General features: G+C 44.8%; 1 pseudogene; it reads left to right on the forward strand.

Annotated features, from left to right (window-relative positions):
• Nucleotides 1–1,972: 1,972 nt before the first annotated feature.
• On the forward strand, nucleotides 1,973–5,256 carry LOC112915801 (large ribosomal subunit protein eL8 pseudogene; annotated as a pseudogene).
• The last annotated feature ends 1,636 nt before the right edge of the window (nucleotides 5,257–6,892 follow it).

Here is a 6,892-nt window from a genome sequence, read left to right on the forward strand (position 1 = left end):
GCATCTGCAGCAAAGAGAATAAAACTTGCAACTCTATATTACAAAAGTAGCACTGGAATCTGAGTAGTATATTTAATGTTTATAGTATCTTTTTTCTTTTAAATACTCATGCTTCTAGGGATGCCTGGGTAGCTCAGTGGTTGAGTGTCTGTCTGCCTTTGGCTCAGGGCTTGATCCTGGAGTCCTGGGATCGAGTCCTGCATCAGGCTCCCTGCATGGAGCCTGCTTCTCCTCCCTCTGCCTATGTCTCTGCCTCTCTCTCTCTGTGTGTCTCTTGTGAATAAATAAAATCTTTAAAAACAAAAACAAAAACAAAAACTCATGCTTCTCAAATCATTGAATCGATGTTTAGAGAAAAACCTGAACTTCCATTGTCTCTTTCTTCTAAAATAGAGGGGAGAGGGGCTGTTGTTTAAAGTTTGGTTCTTGGGGGCTTTGCGTTTCTGAATGAAGCAGCCAGTCCCATCACCATGTGCTCACACAGCACTGGATATAAAGTGTGCACATGTCTTATCTAGTTAATTTGACTGCATAACAAACCACCTCAAACTTAATGGTGTAAAACAACAACCATTTATTATGCTTGTGGATTCCAGAAATCACTCATTAGAAAGAGCACAGTGTGTGTGCGTGGGGTGGTGGTATGGGGGTGTTCTTCTCTGTTCTATCATGTCTGGAGCCACAGCTGGGGAGATCTGAATTGCTAGGGGCTGGAATAGCTGGAATTGGAGGTTCCACTTCCCAAATGGGTTCTTCCCTGGCTTGTCTGGTGCTTGTCTGGGATAAATGGAAGGATGGCTCAGCTGGAACTTCGAGCTGGATCCCCCTCATGGATTGTGCTTCTCACAGCCTGATGGATAGATTCTGAGAGGAAGTGTCCGAAGAGGGGGCCTTTGGAGAGTGAACATTCTGAGAAGATTAGGCTGAAGCTATGTGGCCTGACCCTATTTCAGAAGCCACATTGTATCCCTGCTGCCATACTCTATTGAAAGACCCAATCGTGAGCTCACCAACATCCAAGGAGGAGGGGGACAAAAATCCTTCTTAATGGGGAGGGCGTCAAGGTCATATTGCAAGAGAGCATGGGGGGTAGGAGACATGACTGCATTCATTTTTGAAAAATATAATCTGCCACAAAGAGATCAGACACTAACACCTAGAGAGATTTCATGAAGGAGCTAAGTAATAGATTTGCTCAGCATTTTTGTGTCTGTGCAAAGTGAAGGGGAGGGCAAGCGTACCCTGGTTACAAAACTGAAGGTACTTCACCCATAGTTTTCCAAAAACAACCCTTCTCTTGCCATAGTGTGCAGAGAAATGTGGGGTCTTCCCAACAGGATGGAGGAGACATGCACACTCAGTTTGCAGAGACAGAGGCCTTCTGTTGGCAAAGCCAGAATTTTACAGATCACAGTACAGGGAAAGCGAGGTTTCCAAAGAAATACAAGGCCAAAGAAATATAAGTTTGGAAAGACTATTCCTAGAGCCATTTGTAAAAGCAGTATCTGAGTTTTAGTCACCTGAAGCAAGAAGCAGATGTCAAGATTTAAGACACCTTAGAAACAAAAGCAGAAATAAACTACTGGGACTGCATCAAACTAAAAAGTTTTGCACAGAGAAGGAAATCATCAACAAAGAACATGGCAACCTGCTGAATGGAAGAAGATATTGGCAAGTGATACATCCAATGAGGAGTTACTATCCAAAATACATAAAGAACTCCTACAACTCAATACCAAAAAAAAGAAAAAAAATCCAATTAAAAATGGACAGAGGTGGGGATCCCTGGGTGGCTCAGTGGTTTGTCGCCTGCCTTTGGTCCAGGGCATGATCCTGGAGTCCTGGGATTGAGTTCCACATCGGGCTCCCTACATGGAGCCTGCTTCTCCCTCTGCTTGTGTCTCTGCCTCTCTCTGTCTCTCATGAATAAATAAATAAAATATTTTCTAAATAAATAAATAAAATAGAGGACATGAATAGACATTTTTCAAAAGACAATATAGCCTCTCTCCTTCAGCCATCTAAGACGCCTAAAGGAAGGAAAGTGAAGGGGAAAACGGGGGCCCCAGCCCCTGCTCTTGTGAAGAAGCAGAAGGCCAAAAGGGTGGTCAATCCCATTTAAGAAAAGCCCTAAGGATTTTGGCATCACACAGGACATCCAGCCCAAAAGGGACCTCACCCGCTTTGTCAGATGGCCCCATTGCATCCGGCTGCAACGGCAAAAGGCTAATCTCTATAAACGTCTAAATGTGCCTCCCTTGATTAACCAGTTCACCCAGGCCTTGGACCACCAAAAAGCTACTCAGCTGCTTAAGCTGGCCCACAAGTACAGACCAGAGACAAAACAAGAGAAGAAGCAGAGATTGTTGGTCCAGACTGAGAAGAAAGCTGAGGGCAAAGGGGATGTCCCCACTAAAAGGCCACCTGTCCTTCAAGCTGGGGTTAACCTGGTCACTACCCTGCTGGAAAACAAGAAAGCTCAACCGGTAGTGATCACATATGATATGGATCCCATTGAGCTGGCTGTCTTCCTGCCTACCCCATGTCATAAGGTGGAGTGTCCCTATTGCATTGTCAAGGGGAAGGCCAGGCAACATGTGTTGGCAAGGATTTGGGGGGGACCCCTCGTGCACTGTTGGTGAGAATATAAATTGGGGTAGTCACTGTGGAAAACAGTATGGAGGTTCCTCAAAAAACTAAAAGTAGAAATAGCATACTATTCAGTAATTCTACTGCTGGGTATTTACCCAAAGAAAAAAACTAATTAAAAAAGATACATGTACCCCTATGTTTATCACTGCATTATTTATAATAGCCAAGGTATGGAAGCAACCAAGTGTCCATCAGAAGATGAATGGATAAGGAAGATGTGGGGGGTGTGTGTGTGTACATACACAATGGAATATAACTCAGCCATAAAGAAGAATGAGATCTTGCCCTGTGCAACAACGTGGATGGACCTAGAGAGTACTATGCTAAGTGAAATAAGTCAGACTGAGAAAGAAAAATACCATATAATTTCACTCCTGTGCAGAATCTAAGAAACGAAATTAATGAATCAACAGAAGGCCGAATCAGACTTATAAATACAGAGAAAAACAGATGGTTACCAGAGGGAAGGGCGGGAGGATGGGTGAAATAGGTGAAGGGGATTAAAAGATACAAACTTCCAGTTGTATGATAAACAAGCCATGGGGATGAAAAGTACAGCATTGGGAATATAGTCAATAATATTATAATAACTGTATGATGACAGATGGTAACACATATCACGGCGAGCGCTGCAAAATGCATGGAACTGCTGACTCACTGTGATGTACGCCTGAAACTAATATAACATTGTCTGTCTCTATACTTTAATACAAATAAAGGAAGGAAGGGAGGGAGGGAGAAAGAAAAAAAGAACATGACTTTTTTTTTTTTTAAAGAGCATATGCCTTTTGACCCAGGAATCTAATGTTAACTCAGAGGGACAATTGCAGATACATGTAATTTACCCAAAGAAATATGCACAAGGATATTCTCTGCAGTTTGTTCATAATTGCAGAAGATTAGGAACAACACAGCTGCCCGTCAGGGGAGGATTGGTTAAATTACTATACAGCAAATGAGGTAGGTGATTCTGATGTGGGACAAGCTCCAAGTAGTTGAGTGAAAAAAATATCAATATGCACAGTGTTTATCGGTAGCACCTCTTCAGGTCTGAAAAGGATACCCACAGACACACACACGTGCCCACACGCAGACATACATGCTGGTATGTACGTAGACTAACTCTGATAGGCTGCAGAAAACCTGGTCACTGTGGTGACTGTGGTTGCTCCTTGTACAGGGGAAGCAAAGGCCACAGGGGCAGGCGGTGGGGGCCAGGGGAACGGAGCCTGCTCTTCATGCACACTCACCTGGACATACATTTATTTATTTATTTATTTATTTATTTATTTATTTATTGCATTTTATTTGTAACTTTATTATTATAACTTTATTTACTTATTTTGCCACGGGTTTATTTGCCTTTTTTTTTTTTTTAAAGATTTTATTTACTTATTCATGAGAGACACAGAGAGAGAGAGAGAGAGAGAGAGAGGCAGAGACACAGGCAGAGGGAGAAGCAGGCTCCATGCAGGTAGCCCGATGTGGGACTCCATCCCAAGACTCCGGAATCACACCCTGAGCCGAAGGCAGATGCTCAACCGCTGAGCCACCCAGGCATCCCATCACCTGGACATTTTAGTTTCTAGCTACAAGCATGCATTACTCAGAAAAAAAATAGTTAACTAAAAACCCAATACAGTAAATACACAGCAGAGGAAACATGCTACATACAATCCAGTGATACATTTGGGGGCTGAAGGGATCATGTGAGCACCTTCTTAAAAATTTACTGTACAGAGATCACATCTCTCTTTTTTTTTTTAAGGTTTATTTATTTATTCAGAGAGAGAGAGAGAGAGAGGAGAGGCAGAGACACAGGCAGAGGGAGAAGCAGGCTCCATACAGGAAGCCTGACGTGGGACTCGATCCCAGGTCTCCAGGATCACACCCGGACCACAGGTGGCACTAAACCACTGCGCCACCAGGGATGCCCAGAGATCATATCTCTAATGATTACGTAGTTAAGATTCCTGGGCACGTGGAGGAAATTGGGAGGGAAGGTGGACTTACAGGGTGGACATTACGTTGGCTTTGCTTAGCCAGGGCCTCTCTTTGGGTGCCTTCGCCAACCATCCACATCAAAGAACATCCTTGCTCCTGCCACCTGGCAAACTGGATGGGAATTTTAAGAGGCAGAGCATCAAACTATGACTTGTCCCACTCCTTCTTTTCCAGGATGTCAGTTACTACGATATTTTTAGCAAAATAGGACTAGGTTAAGGATGCAGAGAGAGAAAGGAGACAGAAAGGGGTCGGGGGATGATTGGCAAATGTTTGCAAAGCGATGGCCTTGACTGGAGAGCAGAAGTTTCCGAGTGTCCCTCAGAAGCACAGACCATGCTCCACCACCACCCCAACCCTCCCTGTTGCCCCTGAAGGGGAAGAGGCCACTCCTGTACTGCAGAAGGCTCTGTGAGCACCATCCTCTGGATGCTGCCTAGTTTAAGGGGAGCCTGGCCCCCAGAGCCAAGTGGAGATGGCCAGCCTTCCCGTGGGCCTCCACGGCCTCCACGACCACACTGCATCCTGACTGATGGCCCATGGGTGCGCCCTGTGATGACGCCCCAGCCCTGGACCCCCTTCCACTTCCACGCACTCTGACAGGCTGAGTCAGCAGCCCCACAGCACAGGGGCAGTATCCCCACTGAAGGCTGGTTGCCTAAAGGACAGGGATTAGACCCTGACTCAGGCAAAGTTACAAGCACCAGCCTCTAAATCCTAGTGTGTGGAGCTCGGTGGAGGGAGGAGTTCCCTAATCTGAAATCCTGTGGATCAATAAATGTATTCCAACTCGGTGCCACATAATTATTTTCAGGCTTCCCACATAGGTCAAGATAACCACAACAGTACACGTGTTTGAGCCAGAGAAAATCAGGGGAAAAAGACCTGAACAGCAGGGCACTAAATAGTTGATAAAATCCACCTCCTCAGATTTCTTTGGCGCCTGGTTTCATCTGGTTTGATGCTCACATGGTCTGGGAGGCCTACCGATGCCTGTGTGCCTGTCTTCCCTGTGAACCCCACTTCATGCTTGGAATCAGATATGGCATATGTGCCCAGAGGGAACACATCTGCCTCAAAGATTCTTTTAAAAGATGTTTTTAAAAGGAAGATTTTTTTTCCTTTTAATAAGAAGCTTGTTAATATTTATATATTATATATTATATATTATATATTATATATATATAAAGGAAGCTTGTAATTTTTACTTGACCCCTAATTACCATGGAGGTCCACCCAGGCAACAGTTCCCCTAGCCTCAGGAGTGTGAATGAGACCTAATTTTCCAGCACTTTCTGTGTGCCAGGCCCCTGCTAGGTAGGCGAAGGGCCCCGTGTCACCTAATGCAACATCCTCGGAGGTGTACTCTAGCCTTAGCCCCATTTGACAGAGGAGACAGGTTTGAAGAGAAAAAGCAAATCACCTGGGCAGTGTGACTCTGTGGCTCACAAACCTCATGTCCTCTTATTAAAGAAAAACAGAAACCGACAGGTTAGAAATCCAAGATTCCATTTCTTGATCCCCAAAGCCTTGTTTCTGAATTCAGAGACAAGTCGTCCCCCACTCCCCAATCCAAACCCCACAGAGGGGTGCAGATCAGGGACACAATCTGCAGGGAGGCCGCCTGCCTCTGCTTCCTCCACCAGCCTTCCACGAGTCTCTAAGGAGGCCCCTGCCTGCTTCTGCAAGAGTATTCCTGGAGTCTTGACACATCTTTGCTTTGAAGTCCCTGGAGGGAGAGAAAGGCGCCCTAGACTTCTTTCTTTCTTCTTCACCTTGGAAGGGGCTCCCATCCACCGTCTCCACTTCCTCCCCCTTTCCTAAGCCAAAGGAAAGGCAGGCTTTGCAATCCCTTTAATTAACAGTTTGTTTTTATTTTTCAATATTTGGTGGTCGATTTAGTTGACGGTCCTCGGGGAATTTATGCGGATTAAATAAAAGCAGCTGGAAAGTGGAGAATGTTTCCGCGGAGTTTCTTTCCTCTCTCTCTTTAATTGGTAGCAGCACAATCTGTAACAAGGTGAGTCTAATTCCATTCTGCTGAGAGAGGAAAGAAAGTTTCATCTTTATTATCCTTCCAAGAACATCTAGCAAATTGGCAGGGTTGGAGTTCTTTTCTTAATAAAACGAAAAGGAGAAAAACCCCAATTTCTGTCTGTTTCTGAGGAACCACCAAGTGTGGGGGGTCAAATGAGGACACAGATGTGTCTCCTTCATCAAACCATTGCTTTGTTCC

This window comes from Vulpes vulpes, chromosome 7 (genome assembly GCF_048418805.1).
Source record: "Vulpes vulpes isolate BD-2025 chromosome 7, VulVul3, whole genome shotgun sequence".
Classification (NCBI taxonomy): domain Eukaryota; kingdom Metazoa; phylum Chordata; class Mammalia; order Carnivora; family Canidae; genus Vulpes; species Vulpes vulpes.